The sequence below is a fragment of the Mycteria americana genome, chromosome 1 (assembly GCF_035582795.1).
Source record: "Mycteria americana isolate JAX WOST 10 ecotype Jacksonville Zoo and Gardens chromosome 1, USCA_MyAme_1.0, whole genome shotgun sequence".
Taxonomy (NCBI): domain Eukaryota; kingdom Metazoa; phylum Chordata; class Aves; order Ciconiiformes; family Ciconiidae; genus Mycteria; species Mycteria americana.
Window position 1 is genome coordinate 197,105,943 of NC_134365.1, and position 22,224 is coordinate 197,128,166.

The 22,224-nt window shown below is 43.0% G+C and overlaps 1 protein-coding gene across 4 annotated transcripts in view; it reads left to right on the forward strand.

Moving 5' to 3' along the window:
- The window catches only part of STARD13 (StAR related lipid transfer domain containing 13), a 147,246-nt gene that overhangs the window by 54,143 nt on the left and 70,879 nt on the right, over positions 1-22,224 (forward strand). The window contains exon 1 of one of the 4 annotated variants that reach the window (XM_075490777.1): positions 16,561-16,791. The exons of 2 other annotated variants lie outside the window; for them this stretch is intronic. The gene's annotated coding sequence lies outside the window, so the exon portion shown is untranslated. Of the gene's footprint in view, positions 1-16,560; positions 16,792-22,224 lie in introns of those variants that run through there. One more of the 4 variants, XM_075490778.1, reaches the window with a different exon arrangement.

Consider the following 22,224-nt stretch of genomic DNA (forward strand, 5'->3'; position numbering starts at 1 on the left):
GCGAGGGTCTTCTGAGTCCATGGACTTAAGACAGGTGACCTCAAAACACCTCAAAACTGTCAAGCCTGGAGCTCATGACAGGTGCTGGCTGCTCCTGGTGTTGCTGTTGTCAATGACTTGTGTCTTGATTTCATATCAAACAATGTGTCGTTGCATCCTTGTCCTTCAGATGGGAAATCAAGAGGCATTGGCAAAGGCCAGAGCCAAACACTTTTTTCCTGGTATTTCTGAAAGGTGAATATATTTGAATTTCAGTTTGGAAGAAAATTTAGAAAAATCACTTTTGATCCTGCTGAAAATTAAACTGAATTTCTATATCTCTTGCATGCGGCAAATAGCATAGACACATAGCTTCCCAGCTGCTCAACAACCCTAGAGCAAATGGAAGAATGTGAGAAGTAATGGCAGTGTTCATGAGTCTCAGGTGGAACAAAAGCTTGACAGAATATGGAAGCAGAGATGGGCTTACTGAAGACCAGAAAATGTGTATTTTTTTTCTCTTTTGTAACCTGGAAATAGATTTTTATTTCTGAAAGAACTTGAATGGCATACTAATTCCCCAAGGACTGATGTTTACATCCATTCAAGCTTGGAAACCAACAAAAATATATTAGAGCTTAATTTCTATTGCTTCTGTAGTGCATGTGCTGTTGTAAAAACATGGGATACAAGAGGAAGTCAAGGCATAAAATATGAATTGAGACTTTATGAAGGCATTGTTAAAATCTTTCCATCTGTGATGATACGAGGTGTAATATTTCTTCCATCTGCAATTCAATGAACTTGCCCCAATGCAAATCTGATTAAATCAAAGGGGTAGTCACTTCCAATTATTTTTATTAATGACCACAGCCATAATCACTGTAAACATAGAGTTTCTGACACTTAATAGAAAGATTTGACCTCGTAAAGCTTAAACCCCTTAGTTCATTTGGCCTGGCCTCCTGTCTGTCTCATGGCTTGTGTTGAGAACAGAATTTGGTTGTTTAGCTTCAGCATCCTTCCCCGAAACTCATCTTGTCTTGCCTTGGAGACAAAAATTAAAAAAAAAAAAAGGCAGAACCTACCACATTCCTTGGTAGTTTAATCTAGAGTTAACTTTTCTTGTATGAAACCCATACACTTAACTGTTAATTTGAATTTGTCTGTCCTCACATTCCAGACATTCTCATGTGCTCTCTTCCTGGAATGAAGAGATCCTCACTGTCAGGTACCTCTGCACTCTGGTAAAACTATTTCTCAAACTTCTTTTTTAGGCAGGTGAAATTACTGCTGCTCACTATGCCATTACTTTATCCAATACTTAAATAATTCCTGTGGCTGTTTTTTGAAACATCTCAATTTTTTCAAAAAGGATGTCAAAGCTGTCCCCAACATCCCTCCCTAATTATTATTTCCCTGACATATCCTTAAGGATCAAATTACACAGTTATTTTTTCCACAGCTATTTCTCCACTCAGTCCTTTTTGGAATCGTTGACTTCATGATCACAGCATATTTTCAAAGGATGCAGTCACTCACCTGAAGAAGGAATGAGTTTTACCTCCTAAGGGCAGGGGCTCTTTGGCCATATCTTCAGTGATGGAGGACAGGTGAGAAGGTGCAGAAAAATTACAGATTATGGGAAAAAAAAAATTGTTTCTAAGGAAAGCTTGAAAATCCCTTTGCGGTTGTCATGGGGCAGGATGCTGCATTTTGAGCTTGACAGTTCAGCAGTGTTGAAATGGAGGAGCAGGAGACACAAGGGCATTTGGGTGGGAAGTGAGTAGCATGTGCCTCCCATTTGCTGGGATGGTAATATGTTGGGTTTCTTGCTCACAGTATGGATATGCAGTGAGACTGTCCTGATATTGGTTGTGTCATATTTTTAGTATGTTTCTAGTAACTTCCCTGAAAAACAGTACATTTTAAGTTGAAAATCTCTTTTCACATATGTTCCAGTCAGAGTCAGCCTCTTGAAAATCCATTTAAAGAGCAAACCACAGGCCTCTGAAAAGAGAGGCAGGAAAATATTAAAAGCACTAAATTCAGCGATTTGGAATAAAGGAAGCTTAAAACAGACAACATCTGTTGTTTGCAATCCCATGGGATTTTCTGCTTTTTTTCCAAATCCCAGCCCTTAATGAAAAGCAATGTCAGATTTAGAAAGGACAAAAAAAAATGGTTTATACAAAATTAGAAATGTGTCTGGAAAGCTGAAATCTTTGAGTATGTAAGCCAGTGTCTGCTCCAGATCTTTTTTTGCTAATGGAGAGAGGTCCAAGTATTGTGTGATCACAACAGTTTTCAAATGCTACTATATATTTAATCAATCTACATTGAGATGAATATTGGCTGAAGAAAAAGAATTTCAGTTTAATTTTTAATGGCCAAAACCAGCTGCAGAATTGGACCCAAAGATTTTTAGAAAGTGGGGACATCTCTGCACAATGCTAAGTGGAATTGCCATGGCATATACAATAGTGTAGGCTACTAAAATGGTTGTGGGATCACATAAATTTCAGGGAAATGCAAAATGTTTCCCAGAATAACCAGGGTTATTAAAATATTGCTAGAAATATTCTTTTATAGTCAACAGGTTTTTTAATACTAAATTTCAACATACTAAGTAGATGCATATGTAAGTCACATTCTGTCAAAATAACTTCTAGTATAAACTCTGTTTTCTTAAGGTTTGGAAAACTTTAAAGCAGTTCTGAGGTATCAAGTCAACATATCAATGTCTTAACAATGTCGTAGCTGGCACTGCAGGACTTTTCAAGTATCCTGTGATTTCCAGCTTGAGTGTTAGAAAAGGAAGTGTAAAGGAAAGGATTCTGAAAATGGCTACAACACTTCACACTTTCCCTTGCTGCAGGTATAGGAATAGCCTTTTGGCAGTATAAGCTTGTCACATGCATCAAGATATTTTTGTACATTATGCCATGAAGCCAGACCATGAAATTGCTGAATTATGTAGTGATCTGGAAACAAACTGGCCTGCTATGGAGATTTCTGGCTTAAGAAGGGAATAAAGTTGATTGTGCAATGCAAACCTGAGCTTTTCTGCCATAAGTATATCCCTGAAAATTTAAATTCTCTCCTGCCTGCAAGTGAAAGTTCATGCAACCTCAGCTACGTGAGGGAAAACCAGGCAAAATCTTTAGGTGCTTTGTTAGCAGTTGATCTGGTCTGGAGGGATCTGTCGTAAGTTATCACTGCTCCTTGGTCAGCAAGTTGCACTGGTCAGGAGTGCCAGCAAACCAACATCCCTTCCCCTGCTGAAAATACAATTGCTATCCTTTTTTCCATCAGATATGTCTTGTCTCTGACATTCATGCTGGTGCAACCTTTTGGCTGGGCTTCAGAGCCCTGCTGCAGTCCAGCGTGCAGTTACCTTCTTATTCAAAGCACCGGCAAATCCGGCATGTGCCGACTCTCCCTGCCAGCTGCCTTTGGCTGCCACACAACATTCAAGCACTTGTTTACCCATTCACAAAGACCTGTAAACTGCAGGTCAAATTAACCTTAATGATCCTTCACCGTGTGCAGTCCAGAGGCACTCAGCTGGGATGCTGAAACTTTATGTCCCAGGGAAGAAGGTTTTGGAGGATGACTGCATGGCCCTCTCAGGTGCTGGTCAACCCATTGGAGTTCACTCCCTGGACACAGGCAGGAAGAGCCACGCAACAGAGGTCTTTTCTTAGAGCCTGCCTTCTTCCCCTCAATAATTACATTTGCTGAGGCAAATGAAGAGCTGGCAGGCTGAAATGTAGGCTGAAAGGCACGTGGTGCTAAGGAAGCCCTTCCCTTTGCACATACATACTATTACATGCCTATAGCAATAATAATTCCAATTTGTCCATGAGCTGCACTGAGGAGTACTTGCAAGACATACATCTCTATTAAGCTATTTCACAGAGTCTTTACAAGCAGCTTGTGTATGGAAAGAATTCAAAAGCTCTGGAGTGCATCACAGATACATTTGTTAAAGCAATGTATGTATGGCTATTTTTTGTCGACGGACTATAGAGTAATGAAAAACTTAGTCATGTAACTTCAGCTCTGTATTTGCATTCTTGTTAATGCTGCTACCACATCTCTGATACAGCAGAGTTGCAGTAGTATGAGGGAGGATTAGCTTGAGTCCTAGCTTTCTCAACGATGCTGATATAGTTATTTTATTAAGGTCCTTATTATTTTAGCTTATCTTTGACTGCTCTGAGAGTTATGTATGCAAGTAAAAAGAAGGGGCGTTTATTCTGGGGTAAATCCACCGACTCAGTTTAATATTGACAGGTTTATCTGGATTCAAGCCACTGTATATAGGATCCAAATCTGAGCCGACTTCTGACTGTGAGCACATAGGATTTCTTTTTGTGAATTTGGTACTGTTTCAATGTTTGCAGTAGTCCTGTAAGTATAGATGGTTTAAGGTTCATTCGCTGTGCAAGCTGACCATCTGGTCTCAGTAATTGCAAATTCACTTCCAGTATTAATAAACTGTTCCTGTGTTCTTGCATGTGTCTAAAATGCCTCAAGCAACTGTTCCTTCCTCATATGGAAAAGTCAGAGCAGCTGTTGGATTCACAAGGACTTCAGTGCTTGTCTCTTGCTACACTTCTGGCAGCAAATCACAAAGTGCAAATAACTTTTCTAACTGCCTAATAACTGAAAACCCATTAAGTGTAACTTCTGTGACACCAGGAAAAAAACTTGCTTTAAAAGAGCCCTAATGGGATTAGAGAGAGCGTGAACACCTGGGGTTGCTCTCAGGGCCGCCTGCTAACTGGAACGTTAGTGATAAGGGCCCTGCTTCTCCTTGAGCGTTGGCCAGAAGAGCTGCGTGATGCCCAGTGGAGCCGGGGCTGGAAGTGTGAGGTGGGGATGGACCTCCCCATCTCCTGGCACCCCCATCCCTCCCCGTCTCCTTCATAAGGTGGAAAGATGCTCACGCCACATGCCACGTTTTTCTTTTGCTAACAAACCAACAGGATTCTATCTTCTTAACGAAAAACTGTCTTCGTCATGAATGCAGCCACATCTGTCTTATATTTATTTAGCCTTCTTTGATAAAGGGCCAGTCCCAGGAAGAGCTCAAGGCCCTGTGTTGCACAGTGCTTCCCTGCGCACTGGTTTGGGCCTCCTGCTCTGGAGCTGCAGCCACAGCGTGAGCTCCGGCGTGGGCATCCCTGCGCACTGCATGGGGACAAGCCAAGCGCTGCGGCCGGAGGGTCCCCGTCAGCCCCCGTGGGGAGGGCGGGCAGCCTCAGCCCCCTGAGTCAAGGGGGCTCCACCGAAACACTCTCTCCTGCACCGAGGTACTTATCAACAGCTACCACTAAGTGCCCTTGTGAAATGCAAAACCCAAAATCCTGTTGCGCGCTGAACTGCACAAGTTGTATATTTGGGCACAGACTACCTGATCACTAGTTTCTTGCAAAACAGCTGTCAAAGGACAAAGTGACACTCACGTTTTGCATAATACCTTAATGCTTTGGGGTATCTGCCCACCAACCAAAAGGGACTTAAACCCACAGTCTGCAAATTTTAATAGAATACATGCCCACAGGGTTGCCAAGTACTTGAGGGCAATACAAGGAAGAGGAATAAATACAGATTTTCACTAAGGTCATTGGTTTTTATTGGGTTGCCCTGAAATTTCCTTTTAAGACCCATGTGAATTAGTTATGATAACAGAATAGTTATGCTGTTTAATGATCTATGGCACAAGTGTGGAAAACATGTCAGAGGTTGTAGAAGATGCAGAAGTATTTAATTAATCCAGACAGCAGAAGATAAAGGGACTTAAACAGGACATAATTAAGCCAGGTATATGAACAGCGCAACAGCAGATGAAATTCAACATTGCAGAAAGCAGGGCAATCAATAACTGCAAGGAATAATCTGATCTACATTGACCCTTTGCAGGTTTCTAGATAACCTGTAACAAATTAAGTTTGCGAAAAGACATTTAACTCTGATTTTCAGCCTTAGGCTCTGTAGGGGCCATGTTCCTTTGCCTCCTGTGGAAGTCAGGGTTTAATGTTCTCCCTTGGAGTGCAGCTCTGTGCAGGTCTCGTCTCCAAACTTTTGCCAGTTTCACTGTGTCTCACACGCAGGGATGTGATGTGATCTCTGAATAACCCAGCAAACCCCAGTTTCAACTCAGTCAAAACTGGAGGAGCTGAGTTTCTGCCAGTATTGCTTCTTTTGATTATACTATCCTTACATGTTTCTCGGCATACCGAGAAACATCCTAAGGTTTCTTGCCCGCACACCAGCCTTCACCGTGGTTTTTCTGTGCGCGCGTGTTTGTTGCTGTAGTTATCCAGCAAACTCTGCTCGTTCAATCCCGCTCACGCTTGACATGCTTTCTGTTGACTGCTGCAGCTTGCCAGGCTCTCATGAGTGATGTTCAAAAGGAAGAATTGATTTTAAAAGTGGCCCATTATGTTTGACTACTCATTGTTTACTTTGGGCTTGTCGTGGAGGAGTAGCTTCCCTCCAGCCAGCTGCATTGCACGCTCCTCATCCTCTTCCTCATCATCATCCACCTCCTCCTCCCGGGTGTCCAGTTGCAGGTGAGCGGGGCTGGCTGCCCACAGCAGGTCCTGCTGCTCCCACCGGCCTGCCAGGGCTGGGGTGCCTTGCTCCGCAAACGAGATTTTAAGATTTTAACGCCAGAAGAAAAAATGTCTCATTTTTGGTGTTTCCCATTCCTCATCTCCTTTTCACTGGGTTCCGACAGCTGGGGCCGGAGCAGGCGTAAGGGCTTCACGGCCTCTAGCGGGCAACGGCCAGAGCTGCAGCGCTTCCCAGCCACTACATAAATCCATGGAAAACTGGTTTTTTAAAAATCAGTAGATGTTTTCCCCGGTTCCCTATGGAAACGAGGCTTACACAAACGCTCCCTCTGTGTGTGCTGTCTCCACTTCACACCCTCAGTAAATCTGGAGCCTGATTTCAGGTTAATTTGACTGAGGTGTGGAGATTTCACAACCAGTGCCTCTAGGGTTTGTGTCAATAGATCTGCCTGCACCGAGGAGAAACTCTTAACACTCTTTCTAACAGCAAGGCTGTTATTTTGCAGCTTCACACAGTACAAGACACCAAAATAGCGGCATCAGAGAGAGATTACGTGTATGGAAAAAGCTGCTTGGAAATCCGTTGTGAATCAGCCTTATTTGTTCACATGCTCATAGAAGTTCTGACCCTTAATTGTATTTGATAATTTGGCTAGTGAAGACTCAAAGAACATCATGTCTCTTCCATGGCACTGTCAGATAGTCCTGCTGGGAAGGGAGACAGGACACACTCCAGGTTGCTGGTACTGCCCAGACCGTCACAGCGCACTGCCTACTTCGTCGCTTATAAGCCTAAATGGGTGCTTGAAAGACACCCCGATTCTTGTATTCTCTTTCTGTTTTTAGCTTCCCTATTCAGACTGGTTTATAACAGCGGTCATTAAAATATAGCAAATAGAAATAAGGCTCATAGATTCTTCATCAGAGTTCAGACAAGCTGTCCCCATATGTCAGTAAGAACAAAGGAATGACTATTCCTTTGACTGTGAAATAAATCCTTTAGATTACTTAAAATGAAGAAAAACCTTCCTGAAAAATGGTTGCATGCATGATACCTTTTCTCCTCCTTATTTTTGCTTGGCTGTAGTAAAGAAGAGAGAAAAGATATGAAGCCTCACTTTGGGTTAATCCAACAAAATAGGCAGTCCTTCAAGTGAACAAGAAGGAAGTGTATCGTCTCCTTCATCATGACTCGCTTCTTGTAGCATTTCATTTTTGTTTGAAATCCTCCTTCTCAAGTCAGATGTTGGATGTCTTGCTTTACTTAGTGCATCTGAAAGTATTTTTTAAACATAGTGAAACCATTTTAGGTTGAAGTTGTACGAAGGTGATCTGTAAGTGTCCCTGAAGTGGTTAGGATCTGACTTCTCATTTAAAAGCACTTATTTCTCATGTGTTACAAACACTTGAAATGCAAAATTACTGGTAATGACTTTTCTGAGTTCATACCACAAATGCCAAGCCTGTGAAGATTGAAAATGACTCACATGGAACCATTCAGCTTTGTCCTTGGGTACAAAATATCTTGCAGAGGGTTTTTTTTTCCTCTCATTTTTCCTAGAAGTGATGTTTGAAAACAAAACCACAGTGTGGCCTTTTTGTGCTAGGAAGTCTTTGTTGCTTTTGCCAAGAGAGTTAGAGGAGGACAAGGCCGAGTGTGGCATCATATGCTTTTGGTACACAAAAATATGTCTAATTGGGACCATCTTAGGAGGTAGTAGGGTGATGTAGATGAAATCAAATCTCACTGTCTCTGACTCTTCTGAAAAATCCCTTCTCTTTCTGTACTCAGGCTCTTCATTTCTAAAACCCAGTAGTGGCCTCTGTCTTGGCTGCAACGGCTGTAAATGATAGTCTCACGTGTCTGGGTAGCTTCCCATCACTGACATACATAATCAAGATCCTTACAGCAAATCTTACTTTTCAGGAAATGACTTTGGGAGAATCCATCGTTTTCTTTGCCCAAAGCTGCCTAAGATACTGCTGGTTTTTGCTCTTCTTTCATTTTTTCACCCTCTGTAAAGCATGCTGAAAGATCTGGAGGACCATGGTGATAGAAATATGATTAGTAAAGATTTTTGTGCATGTGTGTGATGAAAGAAAACAAATTTGTCAATAGCCCAGCTTACCAAAAAAGCAAACGTTAGTTCTTTGGGTTTCTGAAAGGTCAGGGAGGCAACATTTCATACCTCAAACATGATGAATTTTTCTCGAAAAGAGTCTTCATGTTTTTAAAAAAGAAATTTTATGCTGTGCAATAGTCACAAACCAGACTCCTTTGCTTTCTCTTCCATCAGTGTGAGGATGGGAGAATCACGTACTGACTGGCACCGCTAACATTGAGACGCCATGTCCATTTCCTAAGTGTTTGTTCAAAATAAACCTGTGATGTCTTGATTTTGGACTGTTAAGCTCCAGAGCAGTTCCTCAGATAGATCGTCAGCATGTAAGCATTTTTTCTTCTGATGTTTGAGGCAGGGCTGTACAGAAAAACTGTCTTTTCCTGTTGCTTAGAAACAATCTTCTCCTGTGATAAGCAGCACCTTTCTTTATTTTAACGAATCCCACCTTAAAATCTCTGGGAAATGCATGATAATCTGCAAGAGGTGAGGTAAGCCTTCTAGCCTTGTTTGGAGTTGGTTTCGTTGCAGGAGGCTAGAGGTCTTAGCTATATGGTTGTGCTGTGAAAACTTCATATTTTTGGTAGAAATGAAAGAGGAGGTGCTGGGACACTTGTTTCCTCCCAAGCTCTAGGCTGCACTAATATAACTAGTAAAAGTCTTGCAACAGGAGAGTTGCTTTGTGGAGAGTTCTGCTTGTCTGTTTTCATAAGTATAAATGTAAGAGTTGAGTTGCCATAGCGTATTTAAGGCCTGGCATACTTCACGCAACGTGCTTTCTACGAAGAGGCTTTCGGATGCTGGGAGCGTTCTGGCCATAATTAAAACATTTCTGCATTTAGATGCTGCTTCTTATTTCTGATCTGGAAATGTATTTTGGCCAGACCTTAAGAAAATTAATACCAGAAGTATGTCAACTCTGAGATGCCATATATCCTATTGCATTTACCTTGATATATTTTACGTAGTCTCAGATCCTGCCTGCTCATAAACACGGTGTTTGGGAATACAGTAGTCTTGTCAGATAAATTACCTGTCATAGTCACAGACCTGGCATTGAGATATGCTGGTGGAAAATCTATACTTAGGCTGTGGCACAGTCAGTGCATTAACTACAGCTCCGGTGAGAGACAGAAGACATTTCACCCTAGGCAGCGATCATACCTGATTTCAGAAACTTCAGCAGCCCAGCTAGAGCAGTATTTGGAAGGAGGCCCTTGAAGTTTTAGGCAGTACAGGATGTGTTCTTGGCCATTTACTGCTCTCCAAGCCAATGGTAAGCTAGCACTTGGCTGGGTACTTGGGGAAGGCTGTGTTTCCATAGGTATTAGTGCTCAAAACCATTAAGTGTTCCACAGCTTTTATAAGACGAGTAGTTACATCCTGTCGGCAGAAATTACTCCCGCTGCTTAATTTGGAAACCATATTCTTTGCTTCCAGTCTTGTATTGCTGCACTGCAAATAGCAGCTGCATTTTCTGCCCGGGGTGGTGGCACTTCTCTCCGACACGTGCATGGGGGATGATAACGATGGCGATGACGTCCCTTGGGATGACATTTCAGGTTTGCTTGTGACTGAGGTCATTTTAAACAGTGCAGGCATATAGCTTCAGAAATCCAACTTTTCTTCACAGCAACAAAAATAACTTTTCTAGCTCTCGTTTCCCTGCAGAAGGGATCCTGAGCCAGCCCCTGGGTGCATTGGGTCTTGAGGCAAATGCTGATGCTGAACTTTTCTCTCTTACTCCCTGCTTTTTAGGCCTTTTATGTACAGAAGGAAATTAGCACTCCAGATGATTATTGTCTGTTAGTGGTGGTTTTAATTACTGATTTTCAGGACACCCAATTAACTTTTTGCTGAAAACAAGGTTTTTTTCCTCCCCTGAAGCAAGCCAGTGATTCACGTTTTAATATAAACTTTTAAAAAAGTTTGACTCGTGCAGTAATTCCAAGAATTTTTATTTCTGAGCTCTTTGAAGCATTTGAACAAACTAATGAAATACCATGCGTCTGCCATACATGAACTGAACCTCATGTTAAACAGGGCTCCTGTCACTGAAGGGCAGTAAGTGCCATTTTCAGGCCCTTGGAGATGCTTTTGTCCCACAGGATCACCTTAGCGGGAGCGTATGGCCACGATCTCCCAGGTCCCAGCCTGCAGGAGCAAAGAGGCAAGGAGGAGACGCCGCTGAATCGAGCATAGCACTACTGGTCCCTGGGAAGGGAAACATATCAGGGAACAGAGCTTTCTGAAGAGTGTTGGGAATCAGGACAGGATTTATCGCCCGGTTTCATCAAAGCAAAGCAAACTGCTTTGGGCTGGGCTCTGGGAGCCCCTGCTTTGCAGCGAGGCAAGCGGGTAGATCAGCAGTCGTTCGGTCGCTGATGAGTAAAGCAGAGAGGTCTTGCTTGACTTTCATAAGTGAGACTCAAGCTGTAGAGTTTAGAGTTGAAAAACATTTATATTGGCTATTAAAGGGAACACATGTGACACAGAGATATGCCATGTAAACTCCAGAGATTTTCCAGCAGGAGAAAGACTCTGAAAAGCTAAAGGAGTACCAAGTATAAATGAGAGAGGTTTTCCTGAAAAATAAGTTAGGTAATACATATTTGGATCCTTCAAAGAATGTGTTTTATATTAAAATGCAAAAGTGTATGGCTTTCTCATCAGGTGGAGATAGTACAACTGTCCTACTTCACATAACCACAGCAATAGTAAATGAATGACAAATAGTTCAGGATCCCTTTGGGAAATGGCAATCTTAGCTAAGAGCATCCACTGCATGAAAACTGCCCAGGAAAAAAATCCCCACTCAACATATTATCATTACAATTTTCTGCTTTAGATGGGAAGTTTTCAAATCACTTTCTTCTTTTGATTTTGCCTTGAAATATCCATTTTGATGCCAAGTTTCAAATAGTAATAACCCAGATATTATTTGTCCTTTCCCCTTGTCTTTTTTGCTGAAAGCATATCCATGTTACCCAGCACTTTATGTTCCTTCCTCTCTGTAACTTTTCAAAATTTCATTATCTTTAGGAAAAAATTTGAGTGTGTTTGTAGGGGAAACCTGAAGACAGGGTTTGCCTGGCCCTGGTAGCACAAAATACAACCTTTGCCTCGAGTTTTCCTCCAGAATCTGCCAGGGTTAGCGCAGGACTTGCGATAATAAAACAGGATGAAAGGGAAGCGGCAAGCGTTGGGGCACTGGCTCCGTGTGCCCTGCCTCTGTGGGCAGCTCCGTTTGCGGTTGTACGGTGGTTATTGGTGGCATGGTACCGTGATCAGGGGATAGCAGCAGGAAATACCGGCTTAATCTGGGAGGCTGGCAGTTGGGAACGACGGAGGAGATGAAAGGCTTGAATGTGTTTGCAGAGTGGAGAATAATTGCAAGTCACTCCCAAAACGTGGCCTGGCAAGGCAGCCTGGCCGGCGGCTCTGTCCGGCGACGTATTTCCACAGGAGAGGTGAGTACCTGGAGCACGTGGCCCCGTCTGCAATACTGCACTCGGTTCTTGTTCCCCATGTTCCAGCCCCCATTCGACTTGTGTCCGTGGATTCAGAAAAGCTGTTAGAAGGGAAATGGCTTATTTTATCAAAGGAGACTTGAAATAGTGGCTGTGTTTTAGTCTCCTGTCCGCAGGCAGAACAAGACTGCTCTCATTGCCTGCAACTGGAGGGTAAACACCAATGAGGGGAAAACAGCCTTTGAGCTGGAGGACCGTGTAGCCCACCCGTGAATAAGTTTCAGCTGTAAATGGAGCTCATGACCACCAGAGGAGCAAGGCTGCAGAGCAGTGGTGGGGAAGAGATGTTGGGAGACACAAGTGCTCATCTTCATAGATGAGCATCTTCGTCTTGCTCATCCTTCCAGCAGTGTCATCATATCTGTTGCTTCTTCTCAAGGGGCTCAAAGTGTTTCCAAATCGTCTAGCAACTCATGCACGCTGTCTTAGCAAAGCAAACTCTGACAGTAAGAAGAAATAATGTGTTCTTGAGTATATTAAGAGTTTTAAGATGCAAAATATAAGGGTTTTAATAATTCTGTTTACCACATTATAAGCAAATACACTGCAGTCAGAGTGCCTTTATGCTATTAAAACTTTTTCCCTGACAGCCTCATGGTAGAAGCTTCAACATATTAAATGTATTCAACTCCCGAAAAGAGTCCAGGGCCAAGGAGCTGTAGCCATGTTGGTTGCATTGAGAAGGCTGAGCTTTTCTATTTACAAGTCGCTGAGGGAAAATGGCAAATAATATATTCCTCCTCCTTACCCCCCAGTTCGGTTGTGGGGAGCTGAAACTATTTGTGAACTTGATGTTTCAGCAGGGCCAGAAGACCAAAGGGACTGTTGGACTTGAGACCTCCTGGAGACCTTTCCAACCTGAATTACTCCAGGGCCCTGTGATTTTATGATCCAGCTTTTTTAAGGACAAGGCAGGGCAGACTTTCACCAGAGCATATGGAGCTCTGTGGTTGCTCCCTCTGCCATAGTTTCATCACAGGGTCTGCTGAAGGTCCGTGGATGGAGTCATAGCTCCTTGCAAAGGAGCTCTTTACATCAAGGTGAAAGGTCTTTCTCTGACAAAAGTCCACCCACCAAAATGTTTGCTCATGTTTCTTCTGGTAGTTCCCCAAGTGTCAGCAGAGGGAGAGGCTACAGGTCAGAAGGCCCAAATGAAGATCTGTGTGGCACCCTAAGCTCTTCCCCAGCAGAGCTTTCTTGCCTGCGGAACATCTGGGCAAGGGATCATCCTACCAATTGAATAGATCTGTAGGTCTCCAAGTCTTTCACTTCATATGACATTTTCGAAGCTCTTTTTAAATGATAATGAGACTAATTAGCAACACGTGACCTCTTGTACCTGACCTATGGGGTCACAGTTTGGGAAGTACTCTCTGATTTTTTATGGCAGTCAGATCTGGTATCTAGTCTCAGCAGATCTCACAACTATCTCCAGCTGAGGAGGAAGTGAGGGCTGCAGTATCTGCACAACGGTGTCAAGAGGAACTGTCCTACTGTCCTTCATCCCTGGGGCGACATCTGTACTACTGAACCAAGAAGGGTCAGGGATCCCACGGCCAGGGGACATAGACTGACTCACGTTCACACTGCTTAGGAGAAGGTTAGTTGGAATGGTCCAAAACAGAGCCAGAGAGAGAACCAGCAAAAAGCTTGCAGGTAAGCAATGCAGATGATTTGGCTCCCAGGACCTGAGCTCGTTCCATGGCCATCTTGTGTTCAGCCATACTGGGCTACTGTAGGGCTGTGTTCACAATTAGCAATGTAGTGTGTCCCAATAGGAGAAGATTTGCAGAGGGAAACAGTCCTGATAAAATAACATCTGTGCTACCACATTTTGCTGTTTTATTGTGGCTTTACTCTAGTTTGAGCCTGTGAACTGAACGCTCACTAGTGGTGGGATCAGATCTTCCCATTCATCCCTAAGGAATGCAGTGCACTCTCTGGAACCAAAGCACATGATGTAGAATAAATATATTTCTTTTCACCTGCAGCAGCCTTTTTTTTTCTTGTTATCAGATGATGGTCAACAGTCTCAGGGCAATGAAAGAGCAAATCTTGCCCTATGTGCCATAACCATTACTCCAGCCAGTAGACAAAATGCTCTGTAAAAGTCCTTGGAAGATTCCCATCCCGGGTTTATATAGTGCATGTCACACTGTGGTATCGAGCTTTTAATCTCCTCTTACAGCCTTTGCTAGAGATTCAAAATTCTGTTATTATTCAAATGGATATGTACCACTGATTGGTCTCATTTATGGATTTTCAAGTACATTTTAAAGGTCAAGCAAGTAATTTTAATCAGTCATGTGTTTTTTTCACAGCTGATAAGTATTGAATGTACAGCAGCACCTGGAAAGCAGATTAATTATATTTGCCATTATATATTTGAATCAGGCGCAGGGATGGTGCTTCTCCCCTGCTCGTTTCACTCTCTGTCATCGAGTCACTGGCACTGATCAACCAGTGCATCCACAGGAGAGCACTGTCGTTGCAGCACTTCAAATCTGAGTCACAGCTGCTTGGACGGGGGCCCAGGACCCATGTCTTATGGCTGCTGATTAACAGAGTAGTAGCTGCATCAGAGCGGTGCCGCCCTTGGCTCAGAGCATTCCTGGCTACTTAATCCATGCTGCTTTCTTCTAGGCTGCCTGGCTAGTAACCATTTGGAAATTTGTCTGGCGTAGTTGTTCTCAGATTCTTGTGTACAGGCCACTCATGGAGTGGTTGTGGAGAGCTGTTGGATCACAAGATGACAACTGACTGTCCTCAGTTACTGTCTGCAGAATTGTAAGCAAAGAAAATGAAAATATTTTCGCATTTCCACAAATGGCAGTCACAGACGGGGAGCAAGGCTTGAGCTCAGGTGCTGTAGCATCAGCTTCTACCATGTGAACTAAAGGGCAAACTTATGGGAGCAGTAATAAACACAGGGATGGGCAGCAAGGCTGACCAGCCCTGGCACGAAAAGGATGAGATTCTTCAGCTTAAAAAGAAAAAGAGGATTAAATGGGATCTGACAGAGCCCGTGAAGTCATCTATCGTGTGGAAAAACTGAACTTGTGAGAATGGTGGGGCATGTCATGAAGTGGTTAGATAGTTGGTCTAAGTAGACAGAAGTGCTTTTTTCCCACTACGTTTTTGGAACGCGTTAGGGTTGGGCGGAAGAGACTTCAAAAAGGGGCGAGATCGACTCAAACAAGACTGGTGACACAGTCATCCGGCTCCAGCAGCTGGCCGGGGAAGCCCCCCGGTTCCTGCTTGCCCGGAGCCGAGCGGTACACCTGGGGAAATGCGGATCCCAACACACGCTGCTCCTGCACCCTTCCCTGAGCTGCTGGCCGAGCTGAAGCTCGAGGGGTCCTTGATCAAGCCTACAGCAGCAGCTCGGCTGATCTTCAGCGATCCCAGCTGAACCAGCCATGGGCAGTGCTCGGGAGACCCTGTGTGCTACCGGGACGTGATCAGCTCTTAAAGAAGGAGACGGCTTTAACCATCGGTCAGAGGGCAGAGAGCCCTGCCGACACTTTCAGCTGGGATGCGGCTCTCACCATAGAAAAACCCAAGAACCCCAGGATTTTGCAGCCCATTCAGACTGTATCCAGATCTGCCCAGTCATTTTTAATTTCCACAGCACAGTTTCTTAAGATCTGGAGAGTGGAGGATTAAAACAATTTACAGTTTACAGAAACTCGGCTCTGTTTTGCTCTGTTCATGGGAACAAAGTTCGTAGCGCTGGTTTTATGGTTCCACCTTGCTTTTATACTCCACACTTTGTTAGACATGATAATGAGTTCAGCACTGTATAGTACACTCAGTGCTGTGCAGAAAATAAAAGTATTTCCTGCCCACGCTTCAAAAGAGCTGCTACAATGGTAAAGACTCTTTCAAGCTTAGGGCTGCTAGCCTAAACAGTATGTACGTTGGGTTAGTCTGTCAAAAAGCTCTGTATTGCAAATGTAAATTTATCTTTGTAGGAATGACAAGCTCCTGTTCAAAGCGAAACATTATATAAAGCAGTTCACTGAGGCAGTATGTTTTACCATATTCCCCTTCTGGAACAGAGAGGAGTTTTGTATTACATTAATCAGCTTCTAAGCCCTGAAGGTCACAATTATCTGGCCACTATTTTTCAGTATTAGTGATTTTAGTACATGATTAACTTTCATGTGTGCATCATTAAGATGAGGAATTGTTTTTGAAGTTTCAAATAGAGCAGCAGGTCTTAGCTGTAGTATTTGCCATACTTGCTCAGCCACTGTTAAAAGGGATGATTTATAGAAAATCCAGCTGTGAGTTTTCATTTCTTCAAGAGCAGGAGGCGGGACTAGAAACGAACCTAAAACCAAGCGGAGCATTGATCAGAGTAGAAATGATGTAGAGCACAGCTCCGCAGACAACAGCTAAGCATCGTGGAAGTATTAGCTGGCAGCGATAAGGAGCCGGAAGCAGCGCTTGGTGACAGCGGAGCCATCTGTCAGAAACTGGGAATCCGATTTCAAGAGAGCAGAAAATGAAGTACAGAAGAAAGTGATTTTGGTTCAAAGGTACAGTGAAGCCCAAGGATATCTGTGGACAGTAAGTTTCTATACTGTAGCAGGGATGTTTAATACAGCAGCTAGTACTGTTTGGAAGGGCTTTTCAGCTTTGAAAACAGACATAAGTAGCTCCTTTATAAACTAGCTTTTACTTAAAATTTTGTATTGCTTTTTAAGATGTAACTAAGCTTATCTGTGTGAGGTGGCTTGTTTAAAAACTTGTAAACAAACTTTAACACTGCTGGTGTCCGTCACTTCAGAGGGTGGTTTTGTTTAATAAGGTCATCTCCTGTCGAGCATAAGATTTGTTCATAACCTTTCTGAAAAATATCTTAGAAGAAAGGACTGCTTTGGCCCCAGTTGCGAGGTGAAAAAGGGTAAGCAAGAATATTTTTTCTGGAAAGGGGAAAGAAGTTCCCACCCAAATAGATCTAAACTAACTGGAACTACAGTGAATAAACACCCCGGGGCTAAATCCTACCCTCACTTACACTGATGTAAGTCAGGTTTATGTCTACTGCAGTTAATAAAATTACTCCTGATTTAATTAAGGATAGAATTTGATTGCACATTTCTTAATAATAAAAAAGCCCCATGGTTCTTTCCAAAGTGCATTTTATGTTAACAGATTATTAGGGACTTGCTTTAAAATACATTAAAATTAACTGTAAACTCACATTGTGATGTATCTTTTGTCATATATTTGTATCCTTCTTTGAAACTAGCACAAAAGCCAGCATGAGATATTGTAAGCAATCCTATTACTTCTTGTTAGCAGGTTCTCAGATAAGGTTTGTACTGCTCATAGTTTCATGCTCGTTTCAGTTCAGTGGCTCGTATTTGGGGTGATATGCTTTAATCCCAAAAAGGTTTGTGAAGCTCCAGCTGGGAGTAATAAGGCAATATTAGCTGTAGCAGAAAAGCGGCAAAGTTCTGTACAAGACCCCAGACTGTATTATTGGGGACGAAACTGTTCTATTACAGATTGTACAGAAAAATTACTCTTGTTGCAGTGGTTTTAATGTATGAGTTAGAAGCAGAAGCATTGGCTGCTGACTGAGGAGGAAAAAAAAAAAAAAACAAAACCCACTCACTATTATGGCCCAATATGGATGACAAAACACTGTAGCATTTGTGGGAAAATGGCTGCAGTCCAATGTCTGGAACCATTTATCTTCTAGTAGAGTCTGGAAGATGACTGTTTTATGTATTTTACAGAAATCCCTGCTGATTGATTTCATTTACTTAGGGGGAGGGGGCACGGTGACTGATGGCAGGGACAACTGGGAAAAAAAAGTGGATTCTTTACATTATCCCGACATCCTGTTCTGGTTAGGGTTGTTGGCACCTTTTGAGGGGACCAGACCGTGCTGGGCAGCGCAGTACGTCCTGCCGCTGCTTTTGCTACTACACACAGCCAGAGGTTTGCTGCTTCTTTCTGGGTCTCAATGAGCTGAAAGTTGTGGGTTCTGCTTCCACTCGCGCCAGGCACATTTTGGAAATTATGATTTGCAGAGGGCTGAAGGGGAGTGGACAGAAATGGGTACAGGTCTCCGTAGCCTGCTGGTAGCTTGGCTGATGGTGGGTGCTGTTATTGAAGAGGGAGGAAAAAATTTGTGAAAGGTCTGGGGGAAAAGTCTGTTTTCAGTGTGCAGGGCTTGCTGAAATAGCTCATCCCGCTTTGGCACGAGGTCTGTACGCTAGGATGACGATACAGTTTCCTTCTGACGTTTGTTGCTAAAATAGCCACCATTCCTGGTGTTTCTTTATTTGTAAGGAATAAAGAGCTTGTCAAGCACGGTAGAGACAACAGGGATATGCTGTACATCAGTGTCTTTCCTTTACCTTACTGTTATTTTTGTGTGTGCTCTGCCTGCCTGTCTGTCAAGGTGTTTGCCTTCCAATCAATTAGTCTCACATCACGGCATGACAGTCGCTTGTTACATACCAGGCATATCTACAGACATTTGCTTTCATGTTGCAGGGAATTGGTGCCAACATTTTCATATGATGAAACAAGAGTGGGGGGATACGTTTCCTAGTCAGTGCACTGCTACTGTGTTGAGGTTTAACAAAAATGGGGAGAAAATGGATTTTTCAATTGATAATACTACTTCATTTTGTACCCTTCAGTCTCTTCACAGATTCATCTACTAATGGTTACAATGCCAAGTCCAACGCAGGGTCACGTAACAAACCTGGAGAACGGGAAAAGTATTGTGTCTCTCACATCATGTCATTTCCCAGACGTAACCACTTAGTACAGCGAAGGCATTCTGCATTGGCAGAGTGGGAAAGAAAGAAAGATCTTCTACTTTACCCCAACCACCGAGGAAGCTTCACATATTTATCAAGTATTTTTATCAGATCAGTAGGAGCTATTAAGCACTGTGCTTAAACCCAGCATCACCTCCCTTCTGAACAGCGTCTTGTGCTATTGCCCTGCAGTGTCACGCAGCCCACTCAGGTTCTTTGGCTTCACTGCTCATGGTGCTATCTTGGTGCACACTCATTTTCTGTGCCTATTTGTTGAGCCATGTGCTTGTGGCTATCAGACATCTCTTTGTTACTCATGTGTTGACCTCTGATTTGTAAGTTTACAGGAATTTAGATTAATCATAACCTTTTCTACTTTCTTAATTTTCTTAGGCTCCTTCTCAGGCACTACATGTTTTGGTTATCCTCTCACAGAACAGTTGGGACCCTCCCAGAGTGGTAGCTGGTTTTGCTCTTGATTAATTGAGTTTGAGCCTTTCGTGCTTTTTGGTAGATCTGATTGAGGAGGGCAGTGGGTAGTGCCATGGGTCTCAGCTGAAGGTACCGGTTCTTTTCCTTAGGTATGACACTGAGGTGTGCCCTACGACACAGAGCAAATCTAGTGCCCCGGTGACGTTTTTAGAAGATCTGCCTTTATCATGGGGTCCTTGAGGGGGACTGTCTTCCTCACTGAGAGGACTCTTAATGAGATAGTGCTGGTAAACAGATCCAGTGTAAGTCCAGTGTCTCCCTTTAATCTTGCATTTGGGCAGGAGGGGAAAAAATTGGTCTAAGCTGATACGAACCTGTTTTTTTTCATCCAATGGGACTGCATTCTCCTGGTAATTTGGAGCACGTTTGGGACCTGCCAGCCCCTGACCCTTCCTCTTCTGTAAGGATTTGTAGGATGGTGTGCTCAGGCTCCAGCCATTTCGGCCACTGCCCGCACAGTCCCTACATTTTTTATTAGTCAGCTCTTAAGTCTCTTCATTACCTGGAAACATCCTTCATGTGGCCACAACAAAGGTGCCTTTCTGAGTGCGCTACTTCTTACAGGTAAAATATCTCAGAACAAATTTTACATATACTGCACATTATCCCATTTTTTAATAAGTTTTGTCCTTTTGTACTTTGTGATATAGTACGTGGCAAGCATGGGCCGGGTGGTAGAGCTACAGGTGCCTCTTGTTTTCTTATCAGATATTGTTAAAAACAGAAAATTATATTGAAAAAAAAGAAGGGAGCTCTGTAGGCTGTGGAACATTGTAAAACCTCCCACTGAATGTCTGCGCAGGACACACAGCAACAGCAAAGCTGTTATGTACTAAATGAGTTCGGAGTAGGGGCCAACTGAATGCAATGCATAAGTGATTTACTTATTCATTTATAACCCTAACCTAGAATCATGAATTTTTGCTGTCCCATAAAAAGGATGACTTTATGTGACCCTTTAAAGCCTTCAGCATTAAGTGGCATTAAGTTGATGGCTACTTGTTTTGTACCTTCAGTGGAAAATTATGCATAAATCAAGTAGGCTTTGCTTATAATGTACTCATAATCCTTACAAGCAAAACTCCCACCCAAATCTAGTGATCAAGCATGGTTTCTTGAACTCAGCAGAAAGGTCACCTCATAAAAAATATGGGGGTATAATATTCAGGCCACCCAGGCAATTTTTTTTGGCTGGACATTGCTTTAATTAAGTGATTGTAAAGTTAAAATAATAATAGGATTCTGATTTAAGCAGATAAAAGCCAGGGGAGCTACATTAAACTCGGTTTCCATCCACTGAACACATCCAGACGAGCTAAGCTCACTCACTGTTTGAAGAACATTTTTGCACAGAGGGACAGACAGGATGGTCTGAGGTTAAGTCCTGAGTGTTCTGGGGTTTGCGTATTTAAATCAAGCCCTTAGCACTGTTTTATTCCTTAATTACCTCTGGTTTGTTGATTTATTGATGCTTTTGAAGGCAAGTAGACTCAGTAAAACATAATCATCCCGTGTCACATAAAAGCTCCTGTTAAGTCTGTGGACGTTATAGACAAAAGGAAAGGATTGATTGAGGGGACTTTTGTGGAGATGGTCTTCCACCTACAGGTAAAAACAGTGGTAGCTGTCTTTTAAAGGTGGAATTGAGTTACTGAATTGCAAATTAAATGGAAGGTCTTGTGAAGTCACTGGTTGGGGCTGTCTCAGTTCTTGAAATCTGCCAACACAGCCAACAATTTGGGTAGAAGGGCAGAAGGCAGGGAACCAGTGGTCCTGCAGAAGGGGTTGGTGGCTGGAGCATCTTCATGGAGCACTGCTGGGAGGAGCAAAGGCTGGACTTAGCTATTCTGTATGAAATGGCCCTTCCATTTGGGGGTGACTTCGGGGGAAATAAGAGTACTATTTGCTTTAGCGCTTGTTACGCAGGCTTTGAACAGGGATGAAAACCATGAATGGTTGCCCTTTGCCAGCCGTGAGTACTGACGTACATTTGAAAAGTCACAACATGGTCCCACCTGGCTTAGTTTGGGGGAAATATTTGGAGCTTGCACCTACTGTCTGCTGCCCTCGTCCCTGGAACCCCCATACCTGCACCCTAAACCCCAACTCCAAAAAGCACTCCTGCGTCTTCTTTTTCAGTGCAGCAGAGCATAGCATCCAGGCATTACTCCTTCCCTCTGTGTCTCTCCTGTGTCTGTGTGTCCCAGCTGGTACACCTACAGCAGGGCATGGATCCCTGCTTGTCAGAGAAGAAGGATTTAGCAGGTTGTTTGTTCAGGAGATGTTAATTTGCCACATCCCTCCACCAGAGGCTAATGACTTACTTGGGCAGCTCTGTTGTATTAGTTTGATTTGCAGGAATATGCACACAGATGACCAGGAGTGAATGCGGTAGATACAGGCACAACGGTGTGTACCTCTCTTGTGCTTCTGAGCCACTGAATTCAAAATATAGATGTATGTTAATATTTAGCGCTTACATAGTGCATTAAATCTCCATAGGCCTGTAGGAACATGTCTAATTTATATATCCGAATTAATAGAAGAGGTAATCACACATAATAGTCAGTCTTTTCATCACTTAACCCAATGAGGAATGAAGACACTATTTTGTTTGGACTGTAATTGCTTATACATACCCGAAAATACCTTCCCATATTCTCAGTTCTTTGTAAAAACACCATGAGTTTGTAGTTACAAGAACATTTCAGACAGCTGCATAATG